Raw genomic sequence first — 19,696 nt, 5'->3', positions numbered from 1 at the left:
CTGTTGATGAGAACTTCCTGTTGTTCAAGAAGGATGAAACTATTTTACCGCTATTTCAGACAAAATGCCTTCAAGGTTGCAGCAGAGTGGAGGCTGAAGTATCTGTCCTTTATCAGTGGCCAGTCCTAAAAAAGAAAAATATAAAAATGATTTTCAAACTGCTCAGCTCTGATGACTGGAGTGAAAAAAAAAAGATGCTTTAAAGTCTATTTCTGATCCAAGAAACCATCAAGATGCACTGAAGAGCAAAGTTCATACCAGTAAAACCTGGACATCCACTTTTCAAAAACTGAATTACTGAGCAATAAAGAGGCTAGTGAGGGAGGCCACCAAGACACCTATGACTCGTCTGAAGGAGCTCCATCTTCAACATTTGAGATGTTAGAGACTGTTCATCCAACAACTGTTGTCTGTTCTTCACCAGTCAAAGCTTTATGGAGACAAAGAGAAAGACTCTGATGGAAAAAGCTCCAATTAAATCTGGACTAGAGTTCACCAGAAGACACCTGGAAGAAGGTTCTTTTGTGTGAGGAGACCAGAATTCAGACTCGAGGCCATGTTTGTTGGACACCAAACACTGTACCATCATCACAAACACACCATGATCACTGTGAAGCATGGTGGCGGTATCATCATGATGTGGGGATGTTTCTTGGCAGCAGGCCTGGCTCATGCAGGAAAGAATGCTTTTTATCAACACTACATTTTAGAGTTTAGGATACCTGATAATTGGATTTTGTCCTCACAAACTTAAACTCCTTCAGAGGAGTCATAGGTGTCTTAGTGGCCTCCCTCACTAGTCTCTTTCTACAGAGTCCTTCAGAGTAAACGTAATCCAGCAGAAAATGTATTTTCATGAAAATATATCTTGTAGTTGTACAGGAAATAAACTCTGTGTAGACTATAACATTAAAAGTATAGAAACAAACATGCTTGTAAACTTTAGCGTAAGCTCACGTCTGTTTGGGTGAATTCTGTAATAGCAGAATATTTAAGGTGTTGCTGGTTGTTCAACTAATATGTCTTGAAACAGACTTCTAGAGGATGAATGTTTATGTCAAGAGTGACTGAAATTTGTTACAGTGGTACAATAATCCTTCCATTATAAGCAAGTTCTTCTTTTTTCTTTCACAGAGCTTGTTTTGGGGCATCTTTAGGCCTTTATTTTACAGACAGACAGGAGATGCAACAAAGGAAGGTCCAGCCAGGAGCTGATCTGGGGACTGGCTGCTTTGGGCGTTAGCGTCCATGTAGTATTCATGCTAACCAGCCAGCTATCCGGCACAAAAACAAATTCCTCGTCATCATCTGCCGCCTCTGAGTATTTCTTCATGAATTATGCATATTTTTTTATGTAAATAGCTTCTGAAAAAGGCTGCTGGAGGACAGAGGGGGAATGTGGGGTGTGGGGAGAGATGGATCTGGAGAAATCTGAACCACCATTGGTGAATGAAAGGTCGCAGAAAACGGACTGAAAAACGGCACAATAGCAGATTTTCCAGCTGTTAGTACAAAGATTTTACCTTGGTAGCGATCCAGCTGGGAGTAGAAAATACATGTAAGGCTGCTGTAGGTTTATGTTGGAGACAATGGATGCTGCTTGGAAATGCAACAAGTACCGTTACTTTGAAGAGATTTCGATCTAGCCATCGCTCCCACTGGTGGCGAGGAGCAAAACCAGCTTAATCATGAGGACGTTTGTTCCGTCCAACACTTTCATATAGCTGCTGTGATGACCACTGAAGTCTGTGGGGTTTTTTCCGCTTTAATCTCCTGTTTAGTTTCCAAGTTTTCAGCACTTTTTTGGAGTTTGGACCGAGGATCAAAAGGCAAGAAGGTTTCCTGTACTCTGGAGGAAAAATCAGAGAGATAAACCTACACAACTTTCAATATTTCATTCTTGTTTTTCTCAAACTTCTTGAAAAGTTTCCGTGACCTCACCTCGTCTGGCCTGAGCTGCACTTTCATCACCGGAGAAGCCAGAAGAAGACAGTATTATGCCTGCCCTGTGTCCTTTTCTGTCCTTCATTGTTCAGTTTTCTCTTCAGCTTTTTTCCTCTCCTCTGCTTTGCTCTCTTGCTTTACATTTCCCTGGAAGCAAAGCAGCCTTGGACTAATCCATTTCCTTTCAACCAGTCAGGACTCTGTACATAATGTGGGGAAAGTGGTGAGAAAGGGAATTTCACAGAGAGAGAAGGTTTTTAACACACATGAGAAAATAAACATCTTGGTCAAAATGATTTAGCTTTTTTGACAAGACATTAGCCAACAGTCAGTAAATGGATGAGCTGAGGTGAGTGAATGTGTCTCAGTGATGGTAGTATAAACACTCCTGGATCTGAGAAAAGTCAGGACGATACAAGAACATTTCTAAGTTCCTGAAGATCTCTAGGAGTCCAGTTAAAACCACCATTAAGAAATGGAAGGAAGATGGAACATGAATAAATCTAACTAGAGCAGGACGTCCTTAAGATCTGAGAGACCGAGAAGAAAGAGACTAGAGAGGGAGGAAACCAAGACTCCTATGAGTCCTCTGAAGGAATTACAAGAAAGAGACTAGTCAGCTAGTCTTCACGAGCTTGTAACTACTTAGTGGCCGTCCTCATTAGTCTCTGGGAAAGAGACTAGTGAGGATGGCCACCAAGACAGCTATGACTCCATCCTGAAGTTGGTACAAGCTAGTGTTCATTAGCTAGCATTCACTAGCTTGCACCTACTTCATGAGGGAGTCATAGCTGTCTTGGTGGCCATCCTCACTAGTCTCTTTCCCAGAAACCTACAATATGGAGAAGACACTTTAAACATGTAGTGAAAGAGTCTTATTTCAACCAAAATCAGGACATTCTTCCAAACTCAAGCTAAGTAATTTTGATGTAGAACCTTAACTACGAATTTAACACATAAAAGTTCCTAAACATGTGTTATATGTTCTTAAATCTAGTCACGGTTTTGTGCCTAAAACTGAACCAAAAATCAAGTGAATCCGAAAGTAAACCAAACTTAATTCTGTGACTGATGGCCTCTTTTCCATCATGCAATGGAAGCTTTGGTCATCTGGGTGAAAGTCTAACCACCGGTCAGTCAACTAGTTAAAACAAAATTCCTTTAAAACATACTGGAAATGTATAGGAATGTAATCTTATGGAGACTGGTTGATTTGATTTGGTTTTCAGGTGTGAAAATTTCAGATAACTTTAATAAAAGATCAGATGGAACAGAAGGAATCACCTTGACCCATCCCAAAGTCCTTGTATTTGTTTTCCACCACTTTGACTACTTAGTAGCCTCGGTTAATGTGGCAAAGATTGCTTATTTGGCATTTTCACCTTGATTTGATAGTTACAGTAGACAGAAACATCCAAAGATAGCATGAAAATTACTTCAGTAAAGGTCCGGACTGGCTGGAATTGAACCACCAAGGACTCCATACTTGACAATAACTACATGTGTCGTCTAACCCAATAACTTTAGTTTATTCTTAAACACGCATACAGATATGTACATTTATTGCTGGATACTGTTTTTGAAACATGAACACAAAATCGAAACTAGATATCTAAAGCAAATGTTAACACCATAACATTTAAATGAATCTGCTTCATCACACTGATGAGTAAATTAAACCTGTCAAACAGTCGCCCACTTAAAGACGCTGCAGTTTTTATTTCCACTCCAACAGATTGTCCTTGTTTTCCCTCCTGAGAAGTGGTTTAGAGAAGCTACTCCGACCCCAGATGGCTCCTTCTAACAGTGTTCTTATTTTAGTAAATTCTGTATCTGTGCTGAAGCTGTTTCTCTGTCCCTCGGTGAACAAACATATCGATCTTCTGATGGTGCGTTCACTTTTAGCCTCCCTGATCCTCTCTGGATGAACTGATCCAGTCTCCACAAAGCCTTCTGCAGCTCCACGTTCTCCCCCTCCTTAAGAAAACATTCAGTCCAGCCATGACCTGATGCTCAGAAAGCTCCTCTTTGCTCAGAATAACAGTCTGATTTCTGACACTTTCACCTCGTTCAGAGTCCCGCTATCACAGAGCTGCTGTTGTATTTCTAACAGGTGAACGCTGTCTGCAGGCTGATTTAGCTGAAAAAGCCTCTGATGAGTCCATCAAATCCAGCTGAGTATCATCTGAACGCTGACAGACCTGGAAGAATTCTCCTTCCTTGGATGTTTTTTTCCTTTCAATGCTTTTCAAAGTTGAATCAAGATCAGTTTAATTTGTCTTTTGTACTGGAATAAGCATTGTGCATCGTCACAAACACAGCAGTACCACTGAAAAGTATGGTCAGTATTAGCTAAGAAAAGCCATAGGTGTCTTGGCGGCCTCCCTCACTGGTCTCTTTTTGCATAGTCACTTGTTTTTTAAGGCTCTATAATTTTGACTCATGTTGAATTTTATTTTATTTTTTGACAAAAATTTGCCTCAAGCTGTGATAAAAGTTTTTCAGGACGTCCTGCTCCATGCAGATTTACACATGAACCATATTCCTTCCATTTATTACAACTTTGTCCTCATAAAATACAGCTTTTTTCTCAAAATAAAGTAATTTTGTTAGAATTCTGTTGCTTTTTCCTGTAATATTACAATTTTTTTTGCTAATATTACACTTTATCGCTTACTGTGATGATAGTGTCACAAAACAGGTAAGTAGTGGTAGAAAGAAAAAGTAATATTCTTGTAAAAGTGGTACTTTCTCTCAAAATATTAGTTTTTTTCTTTCAATTTTACATTATTACACGTGTAATAGTATGTGTTTTTTTTCTTGAAAACACTATTGCTTTCTTTTTAAAGTAGTTCCAATACTGAGTGAATGAATTACAGTCAGTGAAGATAGCAGAGGATGTAACAATAATAACCAAGAACACTGTACCGTGTCCAGACTTTATGTAATGACAGGATTTTGCCATTAAATCTGCAATGTTTCACTTAAATCCTGCTTTAATCTGCATAAATAAAATGAGAATTTCTTGACACTCTTCCCACTAAATCCGTCATTTGAGTTTTCGTCCGGTTTCTCGCCACCCCCCGTCAGTTTTTCTGTCTGTCATCTACTTCTTCTGTTGTTTTTCTTCAGATTATTTTTCATTTTATGAAACCCTGCAGCGTTTTTCTTTGTGCCTCCCACTCTGTGTGATATACTTTTACTCCCTCTAAGTTTGTCCTCTTATTTCTCATTTCTTTTTGTTCTCTCTGTGCCATCGGGGATCTGGTCCTGCTGGATAAACCCCAGAGTCACTCTATTGGGTTTATTATGATTTTTGCGACGCTATAGACATAAATATCTTTAATGTCTTCACTTTTGTTTGCATGTGACAATCTTTGCAATGTCGGTTTCTACTTAATAATCTTTTTCCGGAACTGACAGATGAATGTCGTTCAGTTGGAGGTCGCAGGTTCATAATCAAGCCTGAAACCAGTTAGAATTCATTTCCACGGAGTGTTTATGACGGCCGCCGTGGTAATGGATTATGATGGCTCCTTCAGACACGCTCAGACTGAGGCTGTAAGTGTTTAATGAGACTGGCAGAGTGAGGCCACCGAGCTGTGTGAGGAAAGTTAATACAGCCGATGTATTTTTACCCAGGAAGCCTGAGCAGCAAACAAACACCTGAGGATCCTTCAAAGAGCCACACTCCTCCTCAAGGGTTTATGCATTTCCACCATCTTGAATAAATCCTTCACTTCTGAGGGTCTGAAGTCACATTTGAATGATATTCTCACATGGCAGCTTCCTCCTTCTCATTCCTCCTGACAACACTCGAGGAATTTAGATTTCTTCACCAAAAAAACAACATTAGTCATCAGTATGGTTCCAATGTAGGACTTACTAGCTTGATGGGGGACTTAATTTTGGGATTTGTTAGTCCAAACATAGAACTTGACTGGACTTGTTGACTTTGACTTGACTCTTGTTTTGACTTAAGACTTGTTGATCTTGACTTGAAACTCCTTTCTACAATCATTGTGAGACTTGACTTGGGATTTGTTAACCTGAACATGGATGTTGACAGGACTTGGCAGGACTTGTTGGTCTTGACTGGACTTGACTCTTGACTTGCCTGTCTTGACGTGACACTTTTTGGTCTTGACAAGGGACTCAAATCAAGATTTTTTTTTGTTTTGACATGAGATTTGGTTGGTCATGATGTGAGATTTGACTTGGCACTGATTGGTCTAGACATAGGACTTGTTTTTCTTGATTTGCCTCATCTCTGGATCTTGACACTGGATTTGTTGAGTTGGACTTTACTGTGGAACTTGTATATCTTGACTCGAGACTTGTTGGTCGTGATGTGAGACTCGACTTGAGATTTTCTGGTTGTGACACGAGACTTGGTTCTAAAATTGTTGGTCTTGTTGTGGGACTAATTAGTCTTGACGCAGAAACTGTTTGACTTAACTTGGACTTGACTATCTTGACTTGAGACTTTTTGATCTTGACATGAGACTGTTGTAGATTTGTTGGTCTTGATGTGGAACTTCACTTGGGATTTGTTTGCCTAAACATGGATGTTGACAGGACTTGGCAGGACTTATTGGTCTTGACTGGACTTGGCTCTGGACTTGCCCATCTTGACTTGAGACTTTTGGTCTTGACAAGGGACTCAAAGCAAGATTATTTTGGTTTTGGCATGAGACTTAGTTCTTGAATTGTTGGTCTTGATGTGGGACGTGACCAAAAACATTTAACTAGACTTTAGTTGTGACTTTATAGAACTAAATTCAATAAAAGTTGGAATTATGAAGTCCACACATAATCTAAAACATGTCTTTTTGGATAACCTGCTGGAATAACAGATGTTTTTATAGTTTTTCTTGGGTTAATATTCAGATAAAATGATGTCACAAGCTCTGGTAAAAATACACAGAAAACTCGGAAAAATACACAGAAAACTAAGAAAAGATGCCCAGAAAACCAGTCAAAACACATGGAAAAGTAGGAAATATACACAGAAAAACAGTAGAAACACACAGAAAACTAGGAAAAATAAACAGAAAAGCAGTAGAAATACATACACAAAAAAGGAGGAAAAATGCATGGGAAAACTAGAAAAAATACACGAAAATCTAGAAAAAAACAGAGAAAACTAGGAAACATACACAGAAAAGCAGTAACAACACATATAATACCAGGGAAAATACACAGAAAAGCAGGACATTACACAAAAAACCTGTGAAAGTACATGGAAAAACACACAAAAAAAATTATAAAAATACACAACAAGACTGAAAAATGCACTGAAAACCAGGAAAATGCACAGAAAACTAAAAAGAATACGCAAACAGCTAGTAAAACTACACAGGAATGTAGTAAAAATGCATAGAAAATCAGGAAAAATGCACAGAAAACTGGCAAAAATACACACAAAGACAACAACATTTCACAAAATATCAGGAAAATAACAGAAACCCAGTATAAATATGTAGTAGGTATCAGCAAAAGTTTTTTTTTCAAATTTTAGCAGTATACATGTTAAATTCTTGACTGTAAAACCACCATTCCACTTGTTTCTAACGACAAAATAGGTAAAAACCATTTGACTAGACTGTAGTTGCAACATAAATGTAAATATAATGTCAGTGTCCTTTGAATTTCAGGTGAAGGAAGAGTCGCATAAAATAGCATTTATCAGCAACAACAAGAAGCCAGAAATCCCTGCAGCTTTCTACAAACCAGACCTTTAAATAAATAATTTACAACATTTGTTTTCCAGACTGACTGGAGGTAAACACAGAAATCTGCCACCTGGAACGTCCATTTTGCAGATCTGAATCCACCATGTGTGGACGAATATGGAGGGAGATTAGGTGAAGGGATATCTGCAGCACGATATTTACTTTTCATTCCAAAAATACCTTCGTAGTTGTGTGTTTGTTTTGTCAAACTTGCAGCCGAGGTTTCATGTTTCTCAGTTATTTCAGGGACAGCAGAGGTTTGGATTTAGCTCCAGACAGCAGCGTTCAAGTTTAAACTGCAGTTCTGTAACTACTTGTGTTTGTGCGGTCGTCGGCGCCACCGAAAATGTGCGACTTTAGTTTTCATTAGAGTCTGGACGTCTATCCGCTGAGCTCATTAACACACACACACACACCTACACACACACACACACACACACACACACACACACACACACACACACACACACACACACACACACACAGTTTACAGGGCCCATTGTTTTGCCGCTATAATTGTGTTGCTGTTGTGTTGCATTTTCAATTTAAAACAAAAACAAAACCGGGCGAGTCGGATGAATAATTCATCCGCCATCTGTGTGTACGTGTGTGTGTTAATCCCTTCAGTTTTGCTGCTGATTTTCTTCGTCAAGCGTGAGAGAGTAATTAATCAGATCTGAAATGAGATTCTGGAATTAAAACCAGCCAGTGTGTGTGTGTGTGTGTGTGTGTGTGTGTGTGTGTGTGTGTGTGTGTGTGTGTGTGTGTGTGTGTGTGTGTAGGTGTGTGTGTGTGTGTGTTATGGTGTGTTGTGTTGTGATGGTGTGTGCGTTTCACCAGTTTAACCTTAATGAATTCTGACAGGCAAATTATATGAGCTTCCTCCTCCTCATCGGTTCTCTGCTGAATCTCCTCGCTCTCTTTCCAACACTTTCTTTGTCTTCTACCTTCTCCTGGGTTTTCCTGGTTTTCTCTCGTTTTTGACAAAGATCAGCGAGTCAGTGTTAGGTTTTATTTGCGTTGTTTCCTGTTTATTTTTGGTGAAATGTCGCCGTAATTACCCGCGTTATGACACATATGACGTGGAAGGTGTGTTTGACCTGTTTCACCTCCCGTCACTGATTCCCTCCAGTTTGCTGTGAAACAACATCCGACTTCTTAGACTCGCTGTTTACAGTCTGAACCACTTCCAGCCACAAGCTATTTGCACCTGTGTTATCAGCAGTGTGAGGTGAAGACACACAACATTCTCTCTCTCTCTCACACACACACACACACACATTATTTCCTGGGTGTTAGATCAGTGTATTGAGGTGTGAAATGACTTTATATTGGAGGACATTCATTTATCCGCCATGCCAACATGCAAATGATGGCGTCTTGATTGAAACAAGTGAAAATAAACAAAGATGAAATACACAAAGTTCTTCCCCCCACCTCATTACAATTACATTGCTGGTTAATGCATGAAGGATACCTGTTAGATGGTGCCAGAGTAATGTGAAAACATCACAGTGATTAACGGAATAACAGTATTTCAGGATTGATGCTGACTTCTACTGTCTCAGTCACACTAGAACCAAATTATTCCTCCAGAGAATCATGGAAAACTGTTGTTCTCGGGATTCTGCTGGTGCAGAAGAGACTTGTTCGCCCTGAATTTGGATTTGACTCAAGAATTTTTGGTGTACAAAAGAGACTTGACTCAAAACATGTTGGTTTGGACATGAGACTTGACTCATTATCCTCAACTTTAACTCCTGACTTGACCTTTTGACTTGGAACTTTACTCAAGAGTTTTTGATATACAGCCATGAAATATATTTCATTTTGGTTGATGGCTATGACTGGTATTTATATTGTAAGTGACAATTTTGTGGTATTTTCTAAGATTCACAAGCGTCATGGTACTTGTGTCCAAACTTATGGCCATGGCTGTAGACATGAGACTTGATGATATCGGCATAATACACACGTGGACAAAATTGTTGGTACCCCTCAGTTAAAGAAGGAAAAACCCACAATTCTCACTGAAATCACTTGAAACTCACAAAAGTAACAATAAATAAAAATTTATTGAAAATTAAATAATCAAAATCAGCCATCACTTTTGAATTGTTGATTAACATAATTATTTAAAAAAACAAACTAATGAAATAGGGCTGGACAAAAATGATGGTACCCATAACTTAATATTTTGTTGCACAACCTTTTGAGGCAATCACTGCAATTAAACGACTTCTGTATTTGTCAATGAGTGTTCTGCAGCTGTCAACAGGTATTTTGGCCCACTCCTCATGAGCAAACAGCTCCAGTTGTCTCAGGTTTGATGGGTGTCTTCTCCAAATGGCATGTTTCAGCTCCTTCCACATATGTTCAATGGGATTCAGATCTGGGCTCATAGAAGGCCACTTTAGAATAGTCCAACGCTTTTCTCTCAGCCATTCTTGGGTGTTTTTGGCTGTGTGTTTTGGATCGTTGTCCTGTTGGAAGACCCATGACCTGCGACTGAGACCAAGCTTTCTGACACTAGGCAGCACATTTCTCTCCAGAATGCCTTGATAGTCTTCAGATTTCATCGTACCTTGCACACTTTCAAGACACCCTGTGCCAGATGCAGCAAAGCAGCCCCAAAACATTACTGAGCCTCCTCCATGTTTCACCGTAGGGACAGTGTTCTTTTCTTCGTATGCTTGGTTTTTGAGTCTATGAACATAGAGTTGATGTGCCTTACCAAAAAGCTCCAGTTTGGTCTCATCTGTCCAAAGGACATTCTCCCAGAAGCTTTGTGGCTTGTCAACATGCATTTTTGCAAATTCCAGTCTGGCTTTTTTATGAGTTTTTTTCAGCAGTGGTGTCCTCCTTGGTCGTCTCCCATGAAGTCCACTTTGGCTCAAACAACGACGAATGGTGCGATCTGACACTGATGTACCTTGGCCTTGGAGTTCACCTTTAATTTCTTTGGAGGTTGCTCTGGGCTCTTTGGATACAATTCCAAAGATCCGTCTCTTCAATTTGTCATCAATTTTCCTCTTGCGGCCACGTCCAGGGAGGTTGGCTACTGTCCCGTGGGTCTTGAACTTCTGAATAATATGAGCCACTGTTGTCACAGGAACTTCAAGCTGTTTAGAGATGGTCTTATAGCCTTTACCTTTAAGATGTTTGTCTATAATTTTTTTTCGGATGTCCTGGGACAATTCTCTCCTTCGCTTTCTGTTGTCCATGTTCAGTGTGGTACACACCTTTTCACCAAACAGCAGGGTGACTACTTGTCTCCCTTTAAATAGGCAGACTGACTGATTATGAGTTTGGAAACACCTGTGATGTCAATTAAATGACACACCTGAGTTAATCATGTCACTCTGGTCAAATAGTTTTCAATCTTTTATAGAGGTACCATCATTTTTGTCCAGGCCTGTTTCATTAGTTTGTTTTTTAAAATAATTATGTCAATCAACAATTCAAAAGTAATGGCTGTTTTTGATTATTTAATTTTCAATAAATTTTTATTTATTGTTACTTTTGTGAGTTTCAAGTGATTTCAGTGAGAATTGTGGGTTTTTCTTTCTTTAACTGAGGGGTACCAACAATTTTGTCCACGTGTGTACTTGAGTCAAGAGTTATTGCTTTGGATGTTCGCCTTGATACATGATTCATCTTGATTTAGACTGGACACCTGACTTGATTTGACACAACAATCAATACTTGTTGATCTTCACATGGGACTTGACTTACTACTTGTTGGTCTTGATGTGGGTCCTGATTTGGGATAAGTTTGAAAATAGAACTTCACACAGGACTTATTGGTCTTGTCTTAGACTTGACCCCTTAGACCTGACTCTGGAACTTGGCACTGGACTTGTCGACCTGGACTTTTCTATGGACTTGCCTGTCTTGACTTGGGAATACTTGGTCCTGACATGGGACTGAAGTCAAAATTTCTTGATCTTGACATCACCTGATCTGGATGTAGGACCTGACTTTAGATTAATTAATCCAAACATGAAACCTGACACTGGACTTGTTGACTTTGGCACAGGACTGGCACTTCTTGGTCTAGACATGAGATTTGATGTAGGACTTGATGATATCAACATAATATTTGACTCAAAACTTGTTGGTTTGGATGTTCAACTTGGTAGGTGACTCATTATTCTTGAGTTGGACTGGACACCTGACTTGATTTGACATGTAACTCAATACTTGTCAGTCTGCACATGGGACTTGGACCTGATTTGGAATTTGTAAGTTTGTACATAGAACTTGACAAGGGTCTTGTTGGTCTTGAATTCGACTTGACTCTGCAACTTGTCTCTGGACCTGTCTCTCTTGACTTGGAAATTCTTGGTCCTGACATGAGATTCAACTCAAGATTTCTTGATCTTGACAGGAAACTTGGTTCTAGAATAGTTTTTCTTGATGCAGGACATGACTAGGGACTTGTTGGTCTTGATTTAGGACTTGACCATAGATTTGCCTGTCTTTGTCTTCGGATTTTTGTTCCTGACTCGTACTTGACTCTGGACGCGCCTTCCTTGATTTGAGATTTTTTTAGTGTTGGTAAAGAACGTAACACAGTATTTGTTGGTGGTACTTGTGGTCTTTACACAAAACTTGCTGGTTTGATGTGAGACTTGACATGGGACTTGTCAGTTTTGTCATGAGACTGGAATCGAGACTTGTTGGTGCTGACATGACAATTGACTCTGGGCTTGCCTGTCTTGATTTGGGACTTAGACTTGTTGGTTTAAAAGTTGAACTTGACATCGGAGTTGCTGGTTTCCATTCAGGGCTTGACTTGGAACTTTTTGGTCTTGATTAAGGATCTGACTCAGGAGTTATTTAAATCTATGTGGGAACGTCATGAGACTTGCCCTGCCTGACTTGACTGATTAGAATTGACTCAGGACTTGTTGGCCTTGACTTGGGACTTACTGTTCTTGAGTTAGAGCTTAATTGTATCTGAACTTGCCCATTGTGACTTGTAATTAATCTGTTTTGACATTGGATTTGGAGCTGACTTGTTGTTGCCACCTCAGCTGTACAGTGATTCTCGATTAAAACATGTCACAGACTCAGAACTACAGAAGCAGGAAGAGTTTTTGTCATCACAATCATTTCTGAAGGCAAACATTTCCAACAAATCACCACCAAACACGATCACTCCACATGCTGCTGTCATAAAACTAGATTTTGTTCATGTTAACAAATCGTACAGCAGAAACTCTCCTTGTCTGTGCTCTAATTGGAATTCTTCTGCATTTTTTTATTTATTTTTTTGCAGTGCAATTAAAATAAAACTGAGCACTTCTCTATGCTGTGCGACAGTGAAACGTGTGACATCGATTCACAATCCAAGAATAGTGTCTGTTTAATTTCCGTGTGGAAACTGGGCTAATTGGCTGTCAGTTAGCGAACAGAGAGCTGTCAAATCCACTTCCTACTCATTCTAGGGAGATTAGCAGGCAGCATGTTCGTACTGCAGCGGGGAGGAAACAACATACACAGCTGATGCTCTAATCCGGCATGATTCAGGGGAAAGCTGAAGGAAAAATAGATTTGAAAATTAATGTGGGAATTTAAAATAACTGGACAGGTGTTCCTACCTGCCGGTTACAGATGTTGGTGTAGCTGGATTTAAAGGGCAAAACTTGGGGTTTTAAAGAAAGGTAGCACCTAGATTATTGCAAAAGTGAAATCCTCTTCCATCCTCCAACTTCCCTTCTTGGCCAAAATCCCTGGAAGTCAACGGGCTCTTTAGATTTGAGTTACATTTTAGGGTATGAATTAATACCAAGACAGTAGTTCTTATAGATATGCAACAGTCAACTATTGCCAAAATGGTCATGTACAAAAATGTACAAACACTTAAAGTACATGTACAGTATGTTATGGAAGTCTGGAGCTCCCTATGACTCCTATAGGTCTTTTGGAAACATGATTAATTCTGCTGGGTCAAAAATATACATACTGTAATGCACAGTGGTGTCAGTATCATGCTCATTCCCACAGAATATGATACTTCCACCACCATGCTTGATGGTAGGTTTGGTGTTCCTGGGGTTAAAGGCCTCGCTTGGGTCAAAAATATACATACAGAAATACATGGTGGTGGTAGTATTGTACTCTAGGTTAGTATTTTGCTAATATTTGGTGAAATTTGTCAATTTTTACCTCAGTTTGGTTCTTCTGGTTTCAATCTTCTGGTTTATCTTTGATCCTCTTCTTGACAGAATTGGTGCAGTTCAAATAAATTTGTCATCTTTCTGACTTGGTTCTTCTGGTTCTTGATGGGTTTAAGTCAGGAATTTGGGGAGACCAGTCAAGAACCTTCATTCCAGCCTGATGGAACCATTTCTTTACCACGTCTGATGTGAGTTTGGACTCATTGTCTTGTTGAAATACCCAGCTGTGTCCAGGATCAACCCTCTGCTAATGGTTTTAGGTTTTCCTGAAGAATGAGGAGGTAATCCTCCATCTTCATTTTTCCATTTACTTTGTGGAAAGTTCTTGTTCCACAGAGCATGATACTGCCACCACCATGCTTAATGGTGGGTTTGGTGTTCTTGAGGTTTAAAAAAGACAGTCTGAAACCAGTCTGAAACCAGTCCTAAAAAGGCCTAAAACCAAGACCAAAATCAAACCTAAACCAGTCAAAAAGAAATCTGAATCAATCAGAAAACAGTCTGAAACCAGTCCTAAACAAAGTAAAGAAAAAAATGGTACAAAATTGGGACCAAAACCAAACCTAAACTACTCCTCAAAAAAGTCCAAGTCAGTCTGAAACCAGTCCTCATCCAGGACTAGATCCAGAGTAGAATAAATCCTAAACCAACTTTAAATTACATCCAGAACCAGGAAAACCAAGACTGAAACCAAACATAAACCAAGAAAGTACAAAACCAGTCCAATATACAGTCTGAAAATAGTCCAAAAGCTCTTCTAGAAAGCCTCAGAGCATGATACTGCCACCTCCATCCTTGATGGTAGATTTGGTGTTCTTGGTGTCACCTTCTCTCCTCCAAACATATTTAACTGAACATTATTTTAGACTGGTCTTACTGCTGTCTCTCTGCTTTCCAGTTCCCTTATGGAGCGTCTCAAGGCTCAGTCCTTGGCCCTTTGCTATTCTCTGTTTAAATATTATGTGTAATCTTTCAGCAGTAATCCATCATATGGTTAACAGTAAATATAATCCTCACACACAGATGGTACAAAAAGGTTTAGGTGATGTCCGTTGTTGAATCTTGCTTCTTGCACCTTTCTAGTAATTTAAAAATTGGAATTTTGGGCTGGTTAGAATCCTGTATTCATGACTCGTCAAGAATACAGCAGCAAAACTACTCTGTAAATCCAGTAAAACAAAGTACATAATGCCTATTTTATGATCCCCTCACTGCCTGCTGTGTGTTCTACAACTGATTTTATATTTTTAATGATTACCTTTAAGGCACGCTTGAGGTTTGCTCCTGGTTACATATCCAATATGCTAATTCCTTACAAGCCCTAATGGAGGCTTTTACACGTTCCATGGCAATTAAATGAATTTTATATAACTTTTTAGGTCATTGTAAATAGTTTTTTTTAAATGCTTTGTAAGTAGTAGTATTGCTATTAAAAATTAACAAGAAATTAAAGGAAGTCAGGAGGACACAATGAAGTTAAAGATGAAAAAACTATAAAATTATGTGAATGCATTTATTTACGTGATCATTCAAAAGTTTGGGGTCACTTCGAAATGTCCTTATTTTTGAAAGAAAAGCATTTTTTTCAATGAAGATAATATTAAATTAATCATAAATAAATGTTAATGTGGTAAATGACTATTCTATCTGGAAACAGCTGATTTTAATGGAATATCTCCATAGGGGTACAGAGGAACATTTCCAGCAACCATCACTCCTGTGTTCTAATGCTACATTGTGTTGAAAGGCTCATTGATGATTAGAAAACCCTTGTGTAATTATGTTTGCTCATGAATAAAAATGTGAGTTTTCATGGAAAATATATCTGTCTGGGTGACTCCAAACTTTTCAACGGTAGTGTGTACATTTACTGCATCAAATTATGGCAGATATCACATTACCTGGACATAATGATGGACCAGCTAATGCATCAATTTTGCCTCTATTATCATGCATTTCTGCTGTGTAATTGGCAAAAGCCCTTCATCAGTCGTACATATCTACAGGATTACATCCAGCGACCTTGTTCAGGTACTTTGAAGGTAAATACTCAGCTGTTGTTGCTACCAACAACCACAACATGCAGGAAAAGACAGTATTTACGCAGTAAACATGCGTCATCACCACCTATAGCAACATACTTTCAGCATTAGTTTTGATTAAAAGGAAACTGTTTGAGTTCAAGCATTGGGAAAAGAGCGTCCAGTCCAATTACCAGCAACGTAAAGTCAATCCATTTTCTCAGTGAGATACTTGAGCTGATGGATACATGGAACTAATTTGGTTGAAGTGACAACCAGGTTAGACAGCTGCACAAACTCTGACAGCTGTAGCTTCAAAAATGCATGAAAACACACGACGAAACCGAAATATGACAGATGAAGACAAGCTAAAAGTTCCTTTAGTTTAAATAACAAAGTTTTTCGTCCAAACACTAAACTAAGTCAAAGTCGGGTGTCAGATGAAGCAGTGGTGTGTGGACGGTAATTGAAGAGCTGCTCTGTTCCAGTGTTTAGCCTCCATCCAGAGTGGACTGAATGAAATCTGCCAGTGGAAGCGTGTCATCGATGATGTGATATGTGGACAGACCGTCAGATTAATTTCCTGCCTGATAAAATGCTAATTAGCTGCCACACAGACAGCAGAGTCCCTCTCTGTTTATCACAGCCACAGCAGCAGAATATTAAAGAACGTCTTCACCGCAGTTTTTCTTCCTGCTCTCTCCTCTGAGAGCGTTTGTGCTGTATTCATTCTTCAGGTCATTATTGTCCAAGGCCGGGTCTGTTATGGTGGCCCCAGTGGACAAAGAAGAAAGAAATGTAAAAGGAAAAATGCTCGAAATATAAAAATGCTTGAGATGCCCAGACACATACTATCTCTGACTCTTAACAGTCAGTCCTTCAGTGTCACAAAACCACATTCAAACTCATTAAAATAAATTACTTTCAACATAGACTGACAGAAAGGTCAGTTTATTCACTGGTTTTTATTAACTAAATGCAAAGCCTGAAATGTTGTGCATGTTGCATTAATGTTTCAGTTATTTAGTGTTCACCATTGGTTTTAATGGCAAGAAGAAAGGGCTAGCAGGTTAGCTAGCCAAAACTGCATATCGTTATTTAAGGTAAGTACAGAAAGTTCACATTCTCATCACATAGATTCTGTTTTTATGAATTATTTTAAGAAGTATTTTAGCACTCTACTCTTACTTATGTGCTAGTCACAAAGCTCAACAAGCTAAAACTCGGGTTAACTTACTTTAAAGCTAATCACTGATGCAAAAGTTTTTTCGAATTGGGAAATTTTGAAGAGAAGAAAGTTTCTGTACTTAAATATACAATAAAAATATCTATTAAAGAGAAATTACAGGTTTGAGACTTCACAGAGTTAAAATATCAGGAAAAAATATGTCAAAAGGGCACTATGGTATTATTTTGACTAGTCTGGGAAGGTTTTATGTCAACCTAAAAAAAATGCAAATTGGTTGTGACATCAGAAAATGGAGAGCAGCCAACCTCGATTCAGTTTAACAATAACAAAAATGGATTTTAACACTGGTTTTGACACTGAGGAAGTCAAAATTTATAAAAAAAAAAAAAACAAACATCATGCTGTATTTAAAAAGTCTTGAAACTGTGAGCTGAGACCATCAGCTCATTGGAAAAATGTTTAGAGAGATGATAAATCAAGTGTGAAGTCGGGCCATTTTCTCATAGACATCTTTATAATCTGACTTCTTTTTGCACCCAGTGGAGGCGCCCACTGCTGGTTATTAGAAAGAATGCAGGTTTAAGGAACTTCTGTATTTACTTCACTTTTACAGGTGCGGAAGTCACATTTTTGTTTTTATACACTGTCACAGAGACCAAGAAATCTAAAAATGAATTTGAGGTGTGAAGAACCAGTGGATAGCAGAGAAGATGAGCTAACTTTATGTGATTTCACCATACTGTAAAGTTTTCTCTCACGTATCAGGATGTAATACAGAGCTACTACTGACAACTGACCAACCACAGAAGAAGCTAACATGTAAGGATCAGCCAGTATCAGATTCATTGGATGTAAACTTTACATCAAAGTTGAATGTTGCCTCCAGGTCCAGAAAAGTAAAGCCAATGCCAAAGTGCATTAAACCTGCATTCTTTCTAACAGCCAGTAGGGGGCGACTGCTCTCTGCAAACAGGAGCCTGATTGTTTAAAAAAAATTTACACTAATTCTCCTTTGATTTGTTACCTCAGTAAAAAAAAAAAAAAATCCTAATGAGTTTATGATCTGAATCGCTAGTTTTATGTCTCCTGGTGTCCATTTAGTGGATTATGGTCACATTTAGAGGAAAATGAACGTTAAAGCAGACTGTGTTTTAAGGTGGGGCTACATTGAGATAACCAGATTATTATGGCATACTATAACAACTTCTTAGATCAATCTCTCACCTTGAAGCTACATTGTCTACGTCCATCTTTCATGTACAGGCTCACATGCTAATATCAACATACAAAAAAACCCAAACAAAACACATTTCAACACCTATTGTAGAAATGGAGTTTAAGAATTTTCATGGCATCTCTGCAGAAAACACAAAGATTAGTTTACTTTAATTATTCCAATGCAATAAAAAACACAGAAATTCATAGGAATGAGAACAGATTGTGTTGGGGATATTAGAAAACCCAACGGCTCTTAAGAGAACAGGAAAATTCTAAACAGTTTCTGAATTCACCGCCGATGTGCTAACCCTATAGATCCCAGTGTAGCGCCGTCGCTACGATTGTATATTCATTTCTGATCGGTGGTAGTTTTGAAACCAGACAGATTGATCATTCTTTATGCAGATAAAATCTGGGGCGTTCCACTAACTTTTCACGCAGTCACCACAGTGCTTTTTGGTTGCAGTGACTGGTTTGTAAAAAATACACAAGCGCGCATAGTAGCAATCTTTTTAAACGAGATATTGTGCAACTTTTTTACATTTACAAATTTGAAGGATGCAGCTATGCAATTTCTGTATTTTTAAATATATGTGAGAAAAACAGTTGTCTTCTTTTTAGGTTTATTGCACTTTTAAGCAATTTATTGTAACAGTTAAGACATAAGTCAATACATGTTATTAATATTTGGGATATAAGGGTTATATTGACATAAAGCAAATAAAATACACCAATAAATTGCACTACAGTATGTAAAAATGTAAGAATATGTCCTGGCAGACTGTCACTGGTCTTAAAGGGCTACAGAAAAAGAAACACACAGATATGACCTCCAAAACTACATGTATGTGCAAAACTGAAAGTGCTGTTTAACGAATGTGAACATCAGACATAGTCCAAGATGCTACTGACGGCTTTGATTTGACAGAGTAGCTGAGATCCACGTATCTGCTGGTCCTACTCTCTGTGAACATTTCTGGGCCAGATTTCTAAATCAGCATGTACACCTGGTCCTCTTTCATAAATTTCAATCACTGTGTACGTGCATGAGCCTCATTTCCACCCCAACCAAGAAGAAACACCCATTAACATCTGTTTGCAGCCGAGACCTGCTCCAGCACTCGTTAGACCACAGAGTGAGAAGAATAGCAACGACAAAGCTCAACCAACTGTGTCGCATCAGCAAGAACAGCTGTCTGCGAGCACGCCAACCCCCCACCATGTGGCCGTTTACGTCGCCGGTAGACCGTCATCACGGCAGAATCTCAATCATCATTAATAATCAGCGATTCGTTCACAGCACTCGTATTGAAACTGACAAATTAGGACGCTTAACCAGTGACGATATAATGAACAGATCACTGAAATATGGGAAATAATGGCTGGAATGTACATATCAGGAAC

Source organism: Acanthochromis polyacanthus, chromosome 5, assembly GCF_021347895.1.
Source record: "Acanthochromis polyacanthus isolate Apoly-LR-REF ecotype Palm Island chromosome 5, KAUST_Apoly_ChrSc, whole genome shotgun sequence".
NCBI lineage: Eukaryota > Metazoa > Chordata > Actinopteri > Pomacentridae > Acanthochromis > Acanthochromis polyacanthus.
The sequence above is the reverse complement of the archived record's forward strand: the minus strand, read 5'-3'. Positions refer to the sequence as shown.